We start from the raw sequence: 21737 nt of genomic DNA, 5'->3' as shown, positions 1-21737 counted from the left end.
GGTGAGACCCTGTCTCTAAATAAGAAAGGGATGGGAATGTAGCTTACTGCAAAGACTGTAGGTTAATCTCTAGTACTTAGGTTTAATCTCCAGTTATTCTTGAGTTTCCTGTAGTGTTTGGGCCCTGTTCTGCCTGTTTTGGGTGATGAGAATACAGTTGTAAGCAAAAGTAGGAAAAAAGTGTACCTTTTTTCCCTTTGATTTGGCTCCTACCATATATAGATTAGTACAGAGTATAAATTTACAGGATTTCTTTGTGACATATGCATGCATGCGTGTGGATACACTTTGATCATTAGCCCCCTCCAGTATCCTTCCTTACTACCCATTCTCCCTTTCCCTTGATTTCCTTCCTCTTGTTTGATAGTCTCCCTTTTACTTTTATGACATCTTTTTTCCCCCAAGATCCTACATATTGGGACAAAACATACACAATACTTGTCTTTCTAAGTTTGATTCTTTTAACGTGATGATCTCCAGTCCTGTCTATTTTCCTGAAAATGGCATGATTTTATTCTGACAACATACAGACACTTGCCCTGGAGGCAGACTTACAGATGGGTTCTAGTAACCTGTCACAGTAGAAGCAGGAAGGAGTCTTTGGTTTAACAAAATGGATTATAGAGTATTACCTGTGCTTTACATGTAAGTTCATTTAGAAATTTACACAGTGCTTGGAACCTGGGATTATGCTTTGGGGGTCATTAAGATCAACAAAATAAATTATGTCCAGTTAAAACATTTGTAGCAGTGAGTTTCAGTTTTTTTCTTTTCACATTGAAATAGCAGAAAACATTGTTTTGGTTATTTGTCATTTTAATGTTTTAGTATTTGCTTCCTCCATCTCAGATAGTTGTAACTTGTTAGCTCCTGACCAGGGGACAGTTTCAAACCACAACCCTGCCCTTTTTGAATTGAAACAAGGTTTCAAAATGTAGTTCAGCAACCCACAGTGTGGGAGAAAATGTCTGCCAGCTATACCTGAGACAAAGGATTACTATGGAGAACAGATAAAGAACTAAAAAAAATCAGTCTTCCCACATTCAAAGACCCATTCTGAAAATGGGCATCTGAGATGAATACACACTTTTCAGATGAAGAAATACAAACAGCAAATAAATATATGAAAAAATGTTCAGTATCACTGGTCATTTGAAAGATGTAACTTAAAACAACACTGAGGGCTACGGATTTAGCTCAGCGGCATAAGTGCCTGCCTTGAAAGCAGGCAGTCGTGAGTTCGATCCCCGTACCGATAAAAAGGAAAAAGACAAAAAAAAAAAAAAAAAAAAAGCCCACTGAGATTTCACTTCACCCTGGAAAGAATGGCCAAGACCAAGAAATCAACTAGTAATAAATACTGGGGGGCTATGGGGAAAAAGGAACTCTTTTTCGCTGTTGCTAATAGTGTAGACTGGTGCAACCACTGTGGAAATCAGTGTGGAGATTCCTCAAAAAACCAGGACTAAAGGTTGCATTTGAACCAGCTATTCTCCTGGGAATCTTCCCCCCCAAAAAACATCATACCACAGCGATATAGGCACCCAGGTTTATAGCAGCATAATTTGTGATAGATCTTGAAAACAACATAAATGCCCATTGATTGAGGAATGAATAAAAAAGATATATTTTTATGCAATGGAGTATTACTTGGCCATAAAGAAGGATAAACTGGAGACTTTTATAGGTATGCAACTTGAGACCATACTCATAAGTGAGATAAATCACATGCATGTGTAAACAAAATATTGTCTCACTAGTGGAGAAGCTGAAAGAAGCAATGTATGTATATGCATACATATATAAAAATAGTTATGATAGTTATACTACTGAAGAGAAAGATTTGTCCTAGTATTGTTTAGACAATTGAATCCAGATGTCTTGTGCTCTGGGTGAATGATTTGGGGATAAAAATATGCAATGTAGGGGCTGGGGATTTAACTCAGTGGCATAAGTGCCTGCCTGGCAAGCGTGAGGTTGTGAGTTCGATTTTCGGTACTGCCAAAAAAAAATGCAATGTATGTACCATTATTTCCTTGATTGACATGTTTTGAAGTTTTTTATTTTTTTCTCTTTGAAATAAAATGGATTTGAAAAAAAAATGTAGTCTAGAAGGCTGTCTTTGAACTTAATATGGAATCCATGCTGACCTCGAATCCAGGAGCCTGTTGCCTCTAGGTCCTGAGTGCTGGGATTATAGGCATGAGTCCTCAGTCCAGCTCACCAGCCATTTTTAAAAATTAAAGTTTTCTAAGGGAATAACTAGAGATAAAACTTAAGGACTGGGGATTAAAACTAGGAGCTTTGTAATCTAATGGTGTGGAGTGGAATTATGACTTTTATTTACATTTCCCTGAGTGTTGACATTGAGATCTTTTCATGTGGTTTTTTGACATCTGTATCTTTTCTTGTGCTTGAAGTGTCTGTTCATGTCTATTTTTGTTGTTGTTGTTCATGTCTATTTAAAAATTGGTTATTTTCTTATTTCTGAGTTGTGAAATTTCTTTATACAGGTAACAATAGCAGTATCTAAACTTATTTTCTTTAGATACTAGCAGCAGTTAGTTTAATCATCACAATAATTCTTTGAAGTAGGTGCTATTAGTCTATATAAAAATTATGTTCTATGTTTTTATGTACCAGAATCTTCAAATCTGAGCTCAAGAAAAGATGGACTTGTGAAATAGAAAGCCTTAGCTATATTACAATAATTTTTAAATAAATTCTATTTAACAGGAAAAAATGATGTCTTAACTTTAGTTGGCATTTAATAAATTCATTCACTTGACACAACTAATAATTCAAATGCAGATGTTAACAGTTTTGTAGGCAGCCATACATTATGATATATATTTGACTCGATATCTAATTTTTGAATTGATACATCCACAATAGGTACAAATACATTATGTGTCCATTACATGTCTTAAGTTGCCATCTTCAAAAGTGTAGATATTTAGTTAAGATTTGTCATCCTGAAGTATTAATATTGCTTTTATAAATTATAGTAATAACAGCTAATATTTATCAAGTGCTTAGCTCTATATCCAGGATAAGCCTTCATAAATACGGACTAAATTTCCTTTTTAAAATTCAGGTTTATTGAGATATAATTTATATGTAGTATAATTTACCCCATTTATAAGTTTTATGTTATGTGAATTTTGTCAACATATACAATGTTAACAAGTTATATATCCTGTACTACAATCAAGGTACAGATTATTTCCATGACTCCATAAATAATCTTCCTGTTCTCTGTGGTGGTTAATCCCCTATGCTTGTTCCCACACCCTGGCAACCACTGATAAGATTGCTGTATCTTTCATTTTGACTTTTTCAGAATGTCACATAAATAGAATCATGTGTTATGTATTTTGGCTTATTTCATTTAAAGTAACGCTTTTAAATTCATCCATGTCAGAAATTTATAAACTCTTACCTGTGTATTGCTGAGTATAACTCCATTATATAGATATACCACAGTGTGTTTATTCATTCACCAATTGATGGACATTTAGGTTTCCAATATCTAATTATGAATAACAAATATTTGCTTAGGCTTTTTTTTTTTTTTTTGCTTAGTTTTTTTTCATAGAAACTGTTAAAGTGTCTTTCAGAGTAGCTTTCCAGTGACGGTGTATGAGAGTTACAGTTACTTCATGTTCTTGTTAACAGTTGGTATTGTCAGTTTTTTGGTTTGGTTTTGGAGTGTTGTATTGAACCCTGAGCCTTGCAAATGGTAGGCAAACACTTTAGCATTGAGCTACATCCTCATTCCTGTTTGTTTTAAACTGTTCTAAATGGTGTGAAGTAAACTTACAACTTTAATTTACATTTCCTATTGAATGTTGATGCGAAGATCTTTTCCTGTGCTTTTTTTGCCATCTGTATCTCTTCTTTGGTGAAGTGTCTGAGCATATTAGACCATTTAAAAGTAAGTTTTCTTATTTTTGAGTTGTGAAAAGTTGTTTGCGAACTTATTTCCTTTAGATCCTAGGATCAGTACATTGATTTATTTTAATCCTCACAATTACCCTTTGCAGTGGATACTGTTAGTCTGTATTACAAAGAAATGATGGTACAGGCTTAAGTCATTGCTGAAAAGTAGGTAGGTATAGTAATAGGTGGCAGAATTGGATTTTGAACCCAAGTAGATTGTAGAACAACCACTTGCTTATATTTTTTCCTTCATACACTATCATGAAGATATTAATTTCTTTTGATGGGGAGTGTTGTGAGTATACCTGGGATCCAGTTCCAATAGTTGGTACAATATTTCTAAGAGGTTCATTATTGAGGGAAAGGGACAGTATATTGTCTGGGATCATCTCCTTTTGAATACTTGTTTGCATTGAAGAGGAGTAATTTATTTGTACTTTAAGTCTCCTCTGTGTTTATACTGGTGATAAAAAGTACTTTTAAATTATATTCCAAATTTACCTATTATTGAGTGATGAAGTGTTTTAGATCAGTAGAATTTTTCAATAGCAGCTTATCCATTAATGTATCTGTACATTGTAAAAAAAAAAAAAAAACCCAACCCTAACCAACTTGATACTGTGTCTGAAAACCTGTACCACACTAATGCTAACATCAAGACACTTTGTGTATAGTATATACTGAGAGAATATGCACAATTTAGTGGCATTCCAGAATGGCTTCAGATCAAGCACTTTTTAAGTTATATGTTGTTTTATAAGTTTTTTTTCCCCAAAATTTTGTCATCAGCTATTTCCCCTGATGACATCATTTTACTATTGCCCTCTTTCATTCTTTATAATTTCTAATTCAAATTAACTAAAAAATGATGCTTGACTTATTGGGTGCATGGATTTTTTCCAAAATAAGTTTCAGCTTGGGAAATAACTTGGGGACTTCCCAGAAGACTGACTTCCTTTGACTGCTCAGAGAACCTTATTTCTGATGTAAGTGAGCTAGAGTGGACTAAATGTGACATTTGGCTATAGAAAAAGTAATACTGTTTTTTGCATACTGTTTAGTGAACAATTTGTTAAATCATGGACATTATTTCAGTAAAAAGATAAACTTAGCAATGTGTAGTGGAATGGAAAAAATAGGCAATTAGTAGGCTGAAAGTAGGTTTATAATAATGTTTTTTAGTAGTCTGTGGAGTTCTCAAGTCAGTGACAGCTTGTTTTTTCATCTATGCCTCTAGTAAAGCAGAACAATTACTCTTAAGTAATTATCTAAAGGAAGAAAATCTTGCTAAATTGTATTCATTTCATGACTGTCATTTGGAAATAGTTTTATATTGTGATTGCATTGTTTTTTGTGGGATTTTATCAAGCTTGAAGTTCTATTCAAAGTCATTTTGCTAAGATAGACTTCCTAACATGGATTTAAAAAATTTTTATAAGCCATATTAATTCACATTTATTTTTCCATTGAACTTTGAATTTTCTAGTAGATTTTATCTGTTTAGAGAACCTATAAATCTGCATATACTATTGCAGTTTGCTGGCTTTTCCAGATTACATAGCAATCTATCCCATGCATATAAGGGTTAATGAATAGCCAGATAAGACCCACCAGTCGATTGTTACAGAGCAACAGTTCACAGTCTGTCTCCCATCTTTTCTCATACTTTTTCCCATTCATAGATGTATTTATTTGATACATAAAAATCAGTTTTAAAAATTGATAGCTTATATTTAAAAACAATATACAGTGTTTAATTTTGCTTTCTTACAGAGTCTCATTCTGTTTTATTGTTAAATTTAAATTATGGCAATTTACATGAGTTTGGTAATAGTTTCATCAAGGATAGATTTTGCTCTCTTGAGAGGTTTACATCCCTCCTTGTCCTGTTAACCTCCCCTTCCTTGCTTTTACCTGTCGATTTGCATGTTTGACCCGGCAGAATAATTGGGTCCACAGCAACATGGGCGTGTCTCCTTAGAAACACTTAGTTTCATGTATGACTCATAAGCTAGAGCACAGACACCACTTCCCCAATCTACAGGAGCCATTTTAACAGCATAAAACTTGCCGGATTGCTTTTTATTTTCAAGCCCAAGAGGCGAAATCTAAAGAGAAAGAATGTTTGAAGGTAACTTGTGTTATGATTTTGTGTGTTTGCTTCTGGCTAATTTTTGAGCTGATAAATGAAGGGTGGTTCTTACCTGCCAAAGAACATGGCTGAAAATGTTGTTTAACTTGGATAAAATGTGTATAGTCAGTCACATGCCTGATTGCACTCAACTATTAGAGGGAAACAAAGCATTGAAATGTTGGGAAGTTTTAAGTCTTCTTGGTAAAGCATTTTTATTTGTATGTGATTGGTATTTTTTTCCCTGTGTGATGAAAGGAGATTTTTTTTTTTTAACTACACAAAGCTAAGTAGGTCAAATTTTGTAATTGTGGGGGCAGCTAGGAAGTTACAATTAAGTAAACTAGAATACTCAGTGTGATGTGGATGTTAAAAATTTAAGAGTAGTGACTTTACTTTTGGCATTTTAATTAAGGATGAAGTTTTGGGATTACTCAGTGATAGGTATTGCTCATCCTATTCTGTATTTTCTTTTAAAAAGTTAATGAATTATACTAAATATTGCATTTTGAAAACTAAGCAGTCATTTAGATAAAAAGTAGAGGAAATAATGATAAGACTAGAATGAATCATTTACTACTAGAAAAAAAATGAAGTTTTACAATTCAGATTGGAAGCTTATTTTGAATAATAACCTTAGAAGTGAAGTTGTCTTCTACAAAACATATAACTATTTTAATTGTATGTAAAAAGGAAAAGTGGAATATTGACCTTTCCTGTACCAGTGCTTTTAAAATTTGATTGTTTTGAATAAAAAAATTAAAAATCTTTCATAAATGAGAGGATTGGTCAGTCTTTTCCTGAAATATTTGTCATCATTGAAATTGTAAGATTTTTGGCCAGCAAATGTATATTCTAGAATACCTTGAAGTTCTAGATAGTCCGAGAAGCTGAATATAATAGTATTTAACTTTTGAAACATGTTCATGAAATTAAAAGTTAAACAAAAGTAAAATGTAAATGTGATTAGGAATAAAAGTTTGGGAAATAAAATTTATGAAGTTATTTATTATTTGCCAAGATTCTGTTTCAAAAGTTATTTTAAAAGGACTGGTAATAATACTCTACTCCCTGTGTTCAATTGCTAGTTATTTGAGAATTCTTACTAACTTTCTAAGTACTTGAAATCCTATCGGATTTGAAAGGAAAGATAGTCTGTTATTATTTTTTACTGTCTTTTGAAAGGCATGTTGATATTAGCAGATTTCAATTTCATAATCTTATAAGAAAGGCACAACGGACATTTTGCCAGTTCAGCTCTGAGCCATTTGCTGTCTTCTTCGTGCTTGCGTATTGCTGGTTTAGTTAGCCTTTGAGAAAGCAGAGGCTGTATTTACTCAAGACTGCACTGCGTGAAAAATCCAGTGACAACTTTTTTGCTTTTTTTTTTTTTTAGTTCTTTAATAAAGAGAAATCAAGAAATACACAAATAAGCAACATCTTTTTAAAATTGAAGTAGGATGTAGCTTCTTAAGATGGTGCAGTTTAGATAACGTAGACATCTGTCATATATATCCATTTCAGGTGTAATAAAAGATGAAGGTAAAGTTTTAAACGGGAGTAGGAAAAAAATGGAAAAGAAGGCTAGAAAGGCTTATTACACATCCCCTAGCCCCAACAACCTCTTTTCCTTACATAGAGTGAATATAAGTTTACATTGAATCATCAGAATTATAGTTAAAATTTCTGGTATAAAGAACTTCATTGCTGAATGAGACTGAAGATTGTCCAGTTGCCTCTCTTTTGTAGATAACTAAATAGTAGCCCAAAGAGGTGCTGTGACTGCCTCCAAGTTAGGTAGGGCTTCCAGTCGACCTGCTCATGTTAGTCTGTACCAACAAGTGATGCTTTGTTTGAAATAATCTGTATTTCTTTAAGAGAAAATAAAAGCTTAATTAAGTTATTTAGTGATGATTTTTGATAAGCAATCAAATGAAGTAACCAGTGGTTTGAAAATGTGTTCAAGGTACAGTAGTTTTCTTTTTCTTCAGAGAGGTAATATATCTGTTTAATTTCTACAGCTTTTTTCCCACTATTCAGATTGTTTTGTTTTTTTTTTTGAGAGTCGAAGCAAAGTTCATGATGCTGGCTGTGTACTGTAGTCCCAGATGGAAATACAAGTTGTTTGAAACTTACTTAAATTTTAGAATACAAAGATAGGTTTATTTCTCTTTGATTTTTACCTTGTATTTTTTTAGTAACACAGATACTATTCAGTATATCTTTTGTATTAAAGTGTTTGCATGCATGTGTGCATGTGTTAGAAGCTTTGGAGAAGCTATAAAATTTACTGGTCTCTAAGCTTTAATATTACACATCTTAAATTTGACCTCATAAATAGTAATTTGTAATTTTTATCCCATTTGTCTTTGTCTTATCCTAGTTCCCCTTTGAGAGCTTAACATGTTATTTATATATATGGCACGCTGAAAATGCACAGTCTTTTTCAGATAACTTTTCGATATGTTGGTTAGAAATTTATTTTAGATCTGCTAGTTCCTTAGGTCTGCAGTTTGGATTTTTTTTAACTTTGTGTATAAGTTGTTGAATCTTCTACATTTCTGAGTGTTCTAATCAAACAGTTCAATGTCAGATCCTCTACAGCATGGCCATCACTATCTGAAGAGCAACAAACTATATAAGGCTAGAAGCATGAGCTCTATCCTCATGTACTTAAATTTTTGCTGGGAAAACAGGGCTTGGTAATGTATGTTCAAATAAATAAAGACTACAACTAACCAACTCACTCAGTTCAGGTTTACACTGTTTATGGAGATGAAAGATGATTGAAAATTTAAAAATAGGAAAGTTTGTCTTGAAAGAATTATGAGTACTGAAGAATGAATTATATTTGCCTAAGTTGAGAAGAATGATAAAAATTTTGAGGACTGGTTATAGCTCAGTGGTAGGATGCTTGTCTACCATGAGGCTTTGAGTTCAAACCCAACCATAATATCACCAAAGAATTAAAAAAAAAAATCTTAATTTTTACAAAGTAACAACAAAGATACATGGGCAGACAAAGATTATTTACTGCATCGAACACTTAGCTTTTTTCCATATTATATGACAAATCGAGATGTCTAGGTCTTATGACAAGAGTGGGAAATCTTTAAAAGGCATACAGCTGTCAGTTTAAACTCTACCTGGTGTCTACATGTTATAGTTCAATGAAAAAATTAAACTGAGTTCATGATGTACACTTATAATCCCAGCTACTCAGGAGGCTGAAACAAAAGAATCCCAAGTTTCTGGCCAGCCTTGGCAATTTACCAAGATTTTGTTTCAAAAATTTTTTTTAAAAGGACTGGTAATAATACTCTACTTCCTATGTTTAATTGCTAGAATTTTAAGAATAGAAAGAAGAAAAGTATACTTTTAAATCAGCACTTATCAACTTTTGGTGTAATAAAGAGCCACCTAGTTTCAGCTCAGATTCTTATTTATTAAGTGTAGCCTATTTTTTAGTTTAGTAATCACCCTTTTTATAAGTAAGATAGAGGATTATGATACAGGTGCTTATAAGGCTATATCCTCAGAAAGTTTTATAGGTTTAAGGTTTTGAGGAGGAATAAATTACTTAGCATTTTAATTAATATTTGAGTTTTTAAGCGGCAGTGATATTTCAAAGCGCATTACTAGTGACAGAACGGGACATTGTTTATCAGTGGTAAAACGTACATAGGCTCTTGTTTGTATCCTAGTTATCCCTGCACTCCTTTTGTTCCTGTGCCTTTCAGTTATGTCTCTCCAGTTTTCCTTTTCTGTGATTTTGCGTGCTCTTCACTCCCAGCTTACTACCATATTGACCGTGATGTATAAACTGAAAAAAAAATAAACTGATTTTTGTTTTTCAATATAATTATCTTATATGTGAAGTATTCTAGTGTTCTTTCATTGCAGGAACTGGTATTGATAGAGAGTGGCATTTAGTATTTAGAAAATTACTCTCGAGAACTAATACTATTATTATTTGTAATAATTTCAGAAAATTAATTTTTAAAAGCCATATGATGCTTGGTTATGAATTTTGGGGCTTCTTGAGGCTTTTTTTTTTTAAAGCAGCATCATTGGTTGTATACTTGTAGTCCTTTTCTCATGTCACGTCCTGTCTAATGGATTGTGGTTACGTGTTCACTGACTCTTACGTGAATTGGGAAAAGAGTCTTGCCAGCAAAACAATCTGAAAACAATTATTGTGTTTATCAGTTGGCTAGAATATTTTTGTCCTTTAGTTAGGATCTGTTTTATATAAATGGTAGAAATAAAATTAGAAGTATTTTTTAGTTAATTAAAATGATTAGGGCACTTTTCAACCATTAGAGCAATCTGTTTCTTCCATTGGTGAATTTGCCAAATGTGCTGTGCCACATAGTAAATGTTAACAGTTGAGCAATACTACAGATGTCTTTTCTAGTTTGAGTTCTAGGCACCATCCATTTGTTCCTTAGGAGAAAACTAATACATTGGGTACTATTTGCTTTGTTGTCGGAGAGAGAGGAATTACATAGCTACGCTTTAGTTTTTAAAATTTCTGTGAAGAAAAGTTTTGATTTCTTCTCTTCCAGTTTATAAATGTGTGAATTAATACCATCATTGTCATCATCAAGAACCTATTTCTGACCTTCATTTTTACTTTCTTTTTTCCTCAGAAGAATTTAGAATTCTTCTTTCTTTTGCCTTTTAATTGCTGAGTAATTAATATATTTTTTTCCTTCATATTGTGTACCTTGGAATTGATTAAAAATTAAAAAATAAAATGCAGTCAGGTGTGATGGTGCATTGGCAGTAATCCCAGCACTCTCTGGGTTTGAGGGAGGATTACAGATTCAAGCCCAGCCTGTGCAATTTAGTAGGACACTGGCTCAAAATGCAAGCTAAGAGATGATAACTCAGTGTAAAGGCTCTCCATTCAATTCCTCCTGCTATGGAGGGGACAATTTTATTTTTAAAAATGGTTTTTATTAGTATGTGTTTGCCATATGTAATGATGGACCATGGGGAATTTGTACACAATATATTTTAATTCTTTTTTCTTATTTCCCTCCCTTCCCTTCAGCTGTTCTTCTGCTTCACAAAAGCTTTGTTTCCATTTTGTTCTTCCATCGTCTTTTTTAAAAATCATTTTCCTTTCTTTGCCCTCCCGCCCAGTTCCCCTCCTCATTTGAACAAGTTCTTCCTACTTCTCAATATTTATCCTCCATTTTGCTCCTTATTTACCCTTTGGGTTTCTCTGTGACTGATTTCCATATTGGATGTACCATTTACACTTCTGCCCACATTCTTACTAGCATTTGTTATTGGTTTATTTCTTGATGATAGCCATTTCTTTTGGAGTGAGATGGAATCTCAGTGTTTTAATCATTTACCAGTTCAGTTAATTAAATACATGATGACCAAGAATTGCATATTTTTATAAGATAATATGACAGGAAATATGACAATTTTATCAAATGAATTCAGTGCAAGAATCAGTTGGTTTAAATATACTTGCCCAAGGAACACTCAAGATAATTGGTAAATGAACATACTGCCTAAGTGACTTTGGAGGTAAAACTGTTAGGTGGTTAATTTGCATCTCTCTAATCAGTTATGTTGAACAGTTTTTAATACATTTATTCATTTATTTATAGTTCATGTGAGAAAAGTATTTCAGATGCTCATTTTTGGATTGTGTCTTTAGATTTGGGAGAGTGGTTTTTTTTTTTTAGTTCTTCATATATGCTAGATATTAGTCCTTTGAAGAGTAGCTGAGAAAAGTTTTTTCCCATTTTGTGGGTTGTCTCTTCACTCTGTTGATGGTTTCTTCTGCTGTGCAAAAGCGTAATTTGATGTAATCCCAATTGTTGATTCTTTGTAATATTTCCTGTGCAATAGGAATTTTGTATATGAAATTTTTGACACACCCGTGTCTTTAAGAATTCTACCTATTCTATCTTCTAGCAAATTGTTTCTGTTTTAATATTTAGATCTCTAATCCATTTTGAGTTTAGTTTAGTGCACGATGAGAGATAACTGTCTAAGTTTACTCTTCAGCATGTGGAAAGCAAGTTTCCCAACACCATTTATTAAAGAAATTATCTTCCAGTAAAGGCATTTGACTCCTTGGTCAAAGATAAGGTAACTGAGCGTGCTTGGAGTTGGTTCTGCATTTTCTTTTTTTTTTTTTTTTTTTTGTCTTTTTCGTTTTTATCGGTACTAGGGATCGAACTCATGACTGCCTGCTTACAAGGCAGGTGCTTATGCCGCTGAGCTAAATCCCCAGCCCCTGGTTCTGCATTTTCTATTCTGTCCCACTGATCCTTGAATCTTCTTTATTTTTTCCCAGTTCCATGCCAGAACAGGAAGTTTTAAACAGCAGGAATGCTTGTATGAAGATTGAATTAATAGTTTTATATTAAAAAGTTATTGAAGTGATATATGGGTATTGTTTAAGATGTAACAGAGGGGCATAAAATGAAAAACACCCTCCCTATACCCTTTCCACTCAGTCCTGTTGTCCAAAGACAATCACTGCTTAGAAGTTTTTATTGCTTTTTTTATTTAGTGTATCCTTGGGTTCTGTCCTTCTGTCTTCTGCTATATGTGTTAGAAACTCTTGAAGGTAGCGGGAAGTAAAATGGCTTTAAATGATGCCTTTATCTATGTATGATGCTCAGTCATATAGTGATCATTGTGTTTGTTCAGAGTTGTGTGGTACATTTTTTAAAAATCTATATGTAACTAACTTAAAGAAAATTGGTTATTTTCTGGGCTTAGAAAATAGTCCTATAAACAATGAAACTATAAAATTTTATGGTAAAGCTGTTAAAATGAGATGTTGGTTTAGTAATTTTATATGCATCTTTTTATATCAAAATATTCAATAGAAGTTTAGTGTCATAATGAAGCAATTCTTCATTCTTGTTTTCTTTAACACTGAAATGTGGATGTGGCAGAATGTGTAAAACATAAACATTTTAAATGCAATTATGATGTTTACCTGTATCACAATAACCTAGGTTGGCATAGAATGCATGTGTTTTCATGTTAGAATCCTGAATGCCTATAATTGTTTTCTGTAAGACAATCTTGCTAAATTGCCCACAGTAGCCCTCAGCTTACAATCTTTTATATTTCCAGCCCCCCCTTTTAATTTAGAGACAGTTTTGCTAAATTGCCCAGTTTCAGTCTCCCGAGCAGCTGCAATTACAGGTGTGCACCACAAAACCCAGTGACAATCTTTTCCTTACTGTTTTACCCCTTTGAACTTTTTGTAAATAGAATCACATCATATATTCCATAGCGATTTCTTTTTTAATTTAACTTTGAGATTGTTGATTTTGTAATGTGCTCTTGCTTATAACACATTTATTTATATTCCTTTGAGGCATTACATTGTTTCTAGTTTGGAAACATTCTTGTACATATTTCCTGGAACATGTGCAAGAGGACAGAATGTTCACTTCTGTGTATGCGAAGACCTTGGAGAGAATGGAGAGGATAGATAATTCAATAACATAGTTACTATTCTTTGTCAAGGACATCCTTAAGTGAAACAGCTACTTTAAAATATGAGTACCTAGTAGTGAACAATACTAGTGTCTTTGGTGAGTCAGCCTTGACTTGTGCCCAAAGCACTACAGGTTTGTTTTTTTTTTTTTTTTCCTAATGTTTTTGAGACAGGGTTTCACTTTGCAGTTCAGGATGACCTTGAACTCACTTTGTACTCCAGGCTGATCTTGAACCTCCTGCCTCAGCCTCCTGAGTACTGGGTTCCCAGCCATGTACCACAACGCCTGGCTGCACTACGGTTTCATCCACTTTCGCTTTCATATTGTCCATGTCAGGTAAGTACAGCGAGATGGGTAAATATAGCTTAGTAGGAAGGGAGTTTTGATCTCATGGACTCCCTGAAATGGTTTCCAGATCATCTGTGTCACTAAAGATTACTTTTTGAAAATCACTGTAATAGTGGAAGATTGAAAATAAATGACGGACTTGCCACAAAATTTGGGGGGAGAAATTTAATTTTATTAACGTTTGTGTGAAATACAGCCTTTAAAGACAGCATTTTTCTATTTTGGTGTCCTTGCAGTGAGGAAGTCAACATTATGCGAAGAAAGTGAAAGTGTTGATTCTGAGTCTCAATACTTCCATTTAGTTGGTGCCTTTGTAAGTAAGAAAAGGGAAGTTGAAAGGCAGAAGGAGGTGTTACTGGCTTTTTACTGGTCTCAGGTTTCTGCACAGCAACTTCAGTTTTCATAGTAAAAGAAATAGGCCTGGTCATCAATCATTTTTATATGCTTTACAATAATATGTGGAATGGGCCTTCAAATTACTGTCTTCTAGCAGATTTCATTCCTCATTAGAGATTTCTGATTTATGTTTTTCTTAATTTAAGTAACATTGTTTTCATAATTGACTTGTTCCAATTGAAAGAACTGTGAGGTGTAGTGTATGAAGTTTTAGGTTGAGGGACTGAGAGTGTGGCTTAGTTGTAAAGTGTTTGCCTAGTTTGTGTGAGGCCCTGAATTCTATATTTAGGCATTGCAAAAAGGAAAAAAAAAATCAGACTGAATAAAGAGCTGAGTTCTAAGCAGGTTTAGAACCTCAGGCTTCCTGTTAAGACTTCTACATATAATGTCTCTAAATTGTATTACTTATTTTCTGTATGAGGCCAGACCATTTCTTGTAAGATGTGTTATTTAAGGTAGGCTGCTTTGTGCATCTGAGATCTCTGTGTTATATGGAAACCTAATAATAATGTCTATAAGGAAGGTTTCTTTTCCAAGCTTTGAATTCTAGGAAATAAAAATTTGATGCATAAAATTTCTTGACAAATAACTGATATATTTATTTAAATTTTTATGTCTTAAACTTGTTAGAGTATGCTGGAAAAATATATGCAGTATACTACTTATATAACATTTACTTTTTTTATTTTATTTATTTTGGAGAGATGATACAGATCAAACCCATGGTCTCATGCATGTTAGGCAAGTGTTTTACTATAAGCTGTGGTCTCAACCCCTACATAAAGTTTTTTTGTTGTTGTATCTTTCTGGTTTTTTGAGATGGAATCTAATGTATAGTCAGGACTTGCCTTGAACTTAGAGGTCTATTCTCTCAAATTCTTGAGTGTTGGTATTATACTTGTGCATCATTATGCCTGGCTTATAAGATTTTAAAATGTATAAAATACATGTATATTAAAAATATAAGGAAGAATAATATGTAAATTTTATACTTAAATTGGAGATATTGGAATTAAAATTATCTGTGTTTTACTTTGAGGGGCGGCTTAACTTGTACTTAGAAATAAAATGTATTCAGGAAATCATTACTTTAAAAATAATTTTTGGTATAAACATTTTAAACTAGGACATTATCTTTGATCCTGGATTTGAGAGAAATGTGTACATTTTATAGGATAATTTATAATCAATTAGCCCTAGAAATAAACTGAAAGGAATGTATGTTTTCTGATCATGGTAGAATAGAATAGCTTTCACATCATGGTTGGCATAGTAGATTGTTGGGTAGGAGGTAGATTGTAGGTGCTCTGCAGCTGCTCCCAGTCTTTTCTCACCACCTGAGGTCATTCCACCAAACACTGAAGTTAGAAGCTATCAGAGAGCTAAAGTATCTCCTTCAGCATTCAGGGAACACTCAGTCTGTGTTCTGTAGTTATTGGGACAACTAAGAAGCAAATACAGTTATAAGAGCAGAAACACTAAAGACATACTAGGAAGATACTGGTAAGTCTTGCGTCCTTTAAAACACTGAGCCTAGAGCTTTCTATTTAAAAATACTAAGGGAAATATTTTATTTCCAAGTCACTCATTTAAAGAAATCTTGTTTTAGGGACTGGGGATTTAGCTCAGTGGCATAAGCACCTGCCTTGCAAGCAGGTGGTCCTGAGTTTGATCCCCGGTACCAAGAAAAAGGAAAAAAAAAAAGGGTAAAAAAGAAACCTTGTTTTGTGTTTTCTTTCTTTCTTTCTTTTTTTTTTTTTGGTACTGGGGATCGAACTCATGTCCTTGTGCTTGCCAGACAGGCACTTACATCACTGAGCTAAATCCTCGGCCCAGGAAATCTTATTTTGGAAGTATAGTGCCATGCTTAATGTTATTGGGTATACATTATATTCTGTTTAGGAAAGAAGTGTCCAGGAAGCTCCAGATGGCTTTATATGCAGTAAAATAAGGAAAGTTATTTAGGCATTCACCTAGAATGGAATTGTACTAAAGCTTGGTAAAGATACAGTTGTAACTTAAATTTTAGCTTCGTTAAGATTAGTATGGGGAAGGTAACCACATTTTGTTATGTGGTTACATATGTTCATATAAAATGTGAAGCATAGTAACAATGAATTAAGGATTATTGGTTTGGGAGGTAGATAGGCGTGATGAAAAGCGAGCATCTCTATTTTAATTATAATTAACTGGATGGTTTGTAACAGGACTCACTTGCTGAGAATAGTTTCTGTTTGTTTTGGTATAGTTGATAGCTCAATGTATATGAATAAATGACACAAGCCAAGTTTTCTATATATAGAGAAGTGAGCAAGGGGGTAAAGATAGTTTGATTTGGGTGGCAGATACTTATAATCCCAGAAGAGAACCTACAGGAAGCCATGTAAAGAAGACCAGAGACCACAGACCCGAGAGGCAAGTTACCCGGGCTGCTTTGTTGAGTCAGTTTGTGTGTGTGTATTTTTTTATGTAATTTTCTGTTTTGATAGTTATGGCAGGAGGGTGGGGAGGCAGTCCTCATTTAACAGCTGGGTAAAATAGTTCAAGGCTATGTTCTGTTGTTCAGCCATTGCTTTCTACTCAGTCATGCTGGTTCTTGAAATCTTTTGTATGGCATTTACGCCAAAGAATACTACAAATGATCGTAATAGTTTTTGTTCTGTTATTGAATTTTACATTCCAACACCAAAATTCTTTTATTGGCTCTTGTTTTCATAAACATTCTTCATCATTCATATGTTTCTAATGCCATACTTTGATATATTTTTCCATAAACTATCAGACTATTTATAAAATATGACTTAAAGATGTAGCAGAGAAGGCAGGAAATACTTGACGTTAGTATGCCATATCTTATTCTTTGCTTCCTGTCAGTTAAACCACGATGAGAGGAACAGAGACACAGATGTACAATTTAATTGCTTTAATTTCCCATCAGAGAAACCAGTTAAGTAAAGCTTCTTTCATTAAAACTTATGAAACTTGTTGACTGTAGAGATGCTGTAGGCTTCTTTTGCATTATATCATTATATGGACTATAGTGGCAATTAGATTGTATTTTTCCTGTTAGGTTCTAATATTAAACAACTTTTACAGTTTGAAAAGGTTTCCTTCTGTGAAATTTTTACAGATGATAGATTGTCATTCAAATTTGCACATATGGAATACTCACTATAAAAAGATAAACTAACACTTTAATCTTGAAATTTTAGTATTTTTATATATTTGTATATCTAGGTTTTTTAAAACTCTTAAAGCATTTTATGGTTTATAAAGTATATTTTTAGTAGGCATAATTTTAAGGTAGAAGATGAAAAATTATTAAGGTGAAATGGAAGGTCTTGTATCCAAGAAAATACCATTAATATATGACAGAATTTTGACTAAATGTCTTTTGTTGCTGGATCCTATGCCCTGTTAGGAAAAAGCTGGTTTTCTTTTTCTTTTTTTTGCCCCTTAAATTACTATTCTACCTATTTCTGAGCAATTTTGCACTTTCAGAGATATACCTTCATTCATTCTGCTAGAATGCCCTCTTTCCTCATAGTCTCAATACTTAAAAAAAGAGTAAATGCTACTTGTCACTTAAGAAATAATTCATATATTAGCTCCTTGTAAAGTCTTCTCATGTTCTAACAGATACTTAACCATTTCTGTTCCTGTTTGTATGTTTTTCTTTCTTTTGGCAATGAGCTATTTAAGGCCAAGGATCATGCCTTATTTATATTTTTGTATAGCTAGTACCAAGCATATAATTGATTTCCTAAATAGTTATTATTAGAAATAAATATATGCTTGATACCTCTTTATTCTGGAATAAATAAGCTTATTAAAGAAACTATAATGTGACTCTTCCTTGTAAGTTGCCTTTGTGGTTTAATTATAAGAAATGCTTTTATTATATTTCTGTGCTTCTTCAGCCTCCCTTCTGTTTTTGTTATTTGTGAAGATTGAGTATCTTGGTGACATTATTAGGGTTTATATCCTAGTTAAAACTGGTGACTATATATCAGTCCACCAAAAACGTAGGTAAGACTGGCTTAGTAATGATGAATATCAACACTTGTTACTCCTGTATATAGATTAATCTGGAAAAATGTCTGGTTCTTCATTATAGTCCTGCTTTCTCCACTGAGGAAAAGAAATAATTTGCTTTCCTGCTTTTTTCTTTTCCCTATATTATTTTCCATTGTCTATATATCTTAGGTCCCTATATGATTTCTGAATTAATTGCAGCAATGTTACTGTTAATATGGCAAGAATTTGCTCAAGTAGGCCTAGATTTGTCTATTCCGTGAATGTATTATAAAGTTCATATATTAACAGTTTCTCTAGCTAAAAAACTACACCAATAAAAGTCATTTTTTTAAAACCTCAAATTTAAATGATAAAAGTAATATTTAAGGAATCAAATCTGCTTTTTAAAGATTGAAGGAAACACCAGGGATTTAGCTCAGCAGCGTAAGCGCCTGCCTGGCGAGTATGAGGTCCTGAGTTTGATCCCTGGTACCAAAAAAAAAAAAAAAAAAGATTAATTTTTAAAGAGTTTAGCAAGAACCATGAAATTGTTCTTTTGTTTATTAAAATTTGGCTTTAGCTAACTTGTGGAAAATAGTTTAAGGATTGAGTGTTCTTTTTATGTGTGGGACCTCTTTTTTTGTGGCATTTGTTGGGGTTGTGGGTGAGTATCTGTTCAAATCAGGAAATGTATGTATGTATGTATGTCAGTTTGAGGATAGTGAAGCTTAGCTTAATAGCAGGTGGGAGGTGAGTAAAATCACATAAAATTCTATAAAATGCTCAAACAAACATGAAACCATCTTTTACCATTTTAATGAATTTTAGTCATTCGTGCGCTGCCCCCCTGGACTCCCCCCACCCCACCCTGTTGGTCTCCATCTCCCTGTCTGTGGAGTACAATTTAGGATTTAACTCTGGGACTCTCTACCACTGAGCTGCATACCAATCCTTTGTATTTTAAGACAAAGTCTTGCTGGGTTGTCTAAACTGGTGCCAAACCTGTGATCCTCCGGGCTTAGCTTCCCAAGAAGCCAAAATTCCAGGCACCTGTGTCTGGCAGTAAATGTTTTTTTATTGGTGGCACATGCCTGTAATCCTAGACTCAGGGGACTGAGGCAGGAGGATCACTGGGAGGTCAAAGCCAGACCTAACTGTGTAGTAAGACTTTTGTCTCAAAAAGAAAGAAAAAAGAAAAAAAAAAAAAAAGCTAAAAAAAGTCACGTGATTTTTGGCCTACTCTGACTTTTAACATGCAAGTTATTCTTAATGTTCTTTTGAGTTATTTTCATTAATAACACACAGAAAAATTTATTGTGTCTTTTTATTTTCAGGTAGTTTATAATCTTAAAAGGTAGCACAGAGTAAACTAAAATATTTCTGCTGTAGCATAAATTTTTGTCTTATGTGATAGATTGCATTTGCCTTTAACAGTGGAAAGATCTTTGTTAACCACATCTCTCTTCCTTTTCTCCTCCTTTCCCCACCAGTTTCTGGCAGACAGTTCTCTAAGAAGTACTTGGTTAATAGAATATGAGTAGTACCAACATGATTCTGAGGATCATCTAGTATGTAGGGCAAGACAATACAGGAAAAATAGTCTCTTTTCCCTCAAAGCATTTATATTTGTAAAGGGGATGCATTTATGAGTCTTTTGTTGTAAATTCCAGATTAAAGTCAGATTAAAACTTAAATATAAATGGAGGTCCAGAGATTACCCCTTGACAAACACTTTGCTTCTTTGTCTTCTTTTGGATTTAACTGTATTTATTTTTTCTTGCCAGATAGACCCTTCCTATTGCTTTTGTTCACAAATGATCTGAGAGGTGAGCACTTGTTATGGTTTGTGTCTGGATGTTCCCCCAAGGCCTCGTGCAGTCACGGAGGCATGCTTTTGAAGGCAGCTGAATCTAGAGTTTGTGACTGATTCATTGTCTAGTGCTGGGATTATAAATGTGAGTGCTACACCCATGTGCCTCCATGGCCTTGCTATGAGCCTCCCTGCCTTCGAATCGGCAGATTATGGACTGAGGCCTCCAAAACTGAACTAAAGAAACCTTTCTTTCCTTAATTTTGGATGTTGTGTATTTTGTCTCAGCAAGGGGAGAAAAGTAACTAAGACAGCATGTTTTCTCTATAACTCTTAATATCTGCTTAGGATAGGGCAGGTCATATTTTCTGTGTTCAGTTTTCAGGGTTTATACCGTATCTGGGTGGTAGACATGAAAGGAGAATGGCAGAACTTCTTATACATGAGTTGTAAAGACTCATACTGCCTGACAGTTCCACATTTTCAAAGCAGAATATTTTGAGAGAGAACATAATATGGTGTTTAAGATCACTAGACTATAAGCCATGTGAGAGCAGAAATTTTGGTCATTGTTCGCTGCTGTATTCCTGGTACCTAGAGAAAGTTCTGGCATATTATAGGTGCTCAGTGGATATTTGTTGAATGTGGATGAGAAAATGAATGAATTTGAACCCAAGTTGGATATGGGTTTAAGTCTCCATTCTATCTCTGAATGTTTACTTTTGAGCATTTCCTTTTTTTCTTCTTCTTTGTTTTTTATACCAGAAATTGAACTCAGGACATTGCACTTGCCGGGCAGGCACTGTTTGAGTATTTTCTTGACTAATTGTTGTCATGGACTGTCTATGTAAGATCTGGGAGTAGAGTGTTGACCATGATACCACTTATTTGGCTGTCTGTCTCCATCTTTTTTTCTTTTTATGTATGTGTATGTAAAGAGAGGACTTACTAATAAAAGAGATTAAAGTAAGAAATCCAGGGAAATATTTAGCATAGGACCTGACATATATAAATAGTAGCTATTATTTTCTAATTATTATCTGATTATCCTTTCTTTCCTAATTGCTTGGAAGAAGTCTCAAATGTTTTGTATCTGCAAGAACATTAGTAGTTACTGGAAAGGTTCATGAATTAAGTAAAACAGTATATCTTTTGTTTTGTAAACTGTAAAGTACTTATTAGGTATGGCTAACAAAGGATAATATAAACGAGTTTTGTTGTGCTATAGTACAATATATGTATGTCTTATGCTCAAGATTTTTAAAAAAATATGTACATATTAAGTGCCTGTTATCTCTATGAAGACACATTAAAATTCTTGAGCTTATCAGTAGAATACAAAACTATAAGCAGACACACCTCTAACAAAGAGCCAGGTTTAGATGCACCATAGCTTCACTTGGTCAAAATAATGGTTTTCACAGGATGAATGAAGGGTAGTTTTGATGTTTGTTGAAAAAACTTGTGAGAAAAAATGTGGCAAATGTGGTTATAGCTTTTTGAAAATCTTGTCATTTTTCTGTTTCTCCTCTCTTCCTTAAAGAGCAAAAAGATGGAGTTAAATCAGTTATTTTTGTTTTAAAGAAAGTTTAAAGCTACT

The 21737-nt window shown here is 33.6% G+C and overlaps 1 protein-coding gene across 10 annotated transcripts in view; it reads left to right on the top strand.

The window, feature by feature from the left end:
* Elf1 (E74 like ETS transcription factor 1) overlaps window positions 1–21737 on the top strand; it is a 92698-nt gene that overhangs the window by 16305 nt on the left and 54656 nt on the right. The window contains exons 1-2 of one of the 10 annotated variants that reach the window (XM_013141130.3): window positions 5869–6073; window positions 13788–13902. The exons of 6 other annotated variants lie outside the window; for them this stretch is intronic. The gene's annotated coding sequence lies outside the window, so the exon portion shown is untranslated. Of the gene's footprint in view, window positions 1–5868; window positions 6074–13774; window positions 13903–21737 lie in introns of those variants that run through there. 3 more of the 10 variants (XM_063232706.1, XM_013141131.3, XM_063232707.1) reach the window with 3 other exon arrangements.

Source organism: Cavia porcellus, unplaced genomic scaffold, assembly GCF_034190915.1.
Source record: "Cavia porcellus strain 051 isolate PalLab524CR breed Dunkin Hartley unplaced genomic scaffold, mCavPor4.1 scaffold_21, whole genome shotgun sequence".
Taxonomy (NCBI): domain Eukaryota; kingdom Metazoa; phylum Chordata; class Mammalia; order Rodentia; family Caviidae; genus Cavia; species Cavia porcellus.
This window is presented reverse-complemented; position numbering and strand designations above follow the sequence as displayed.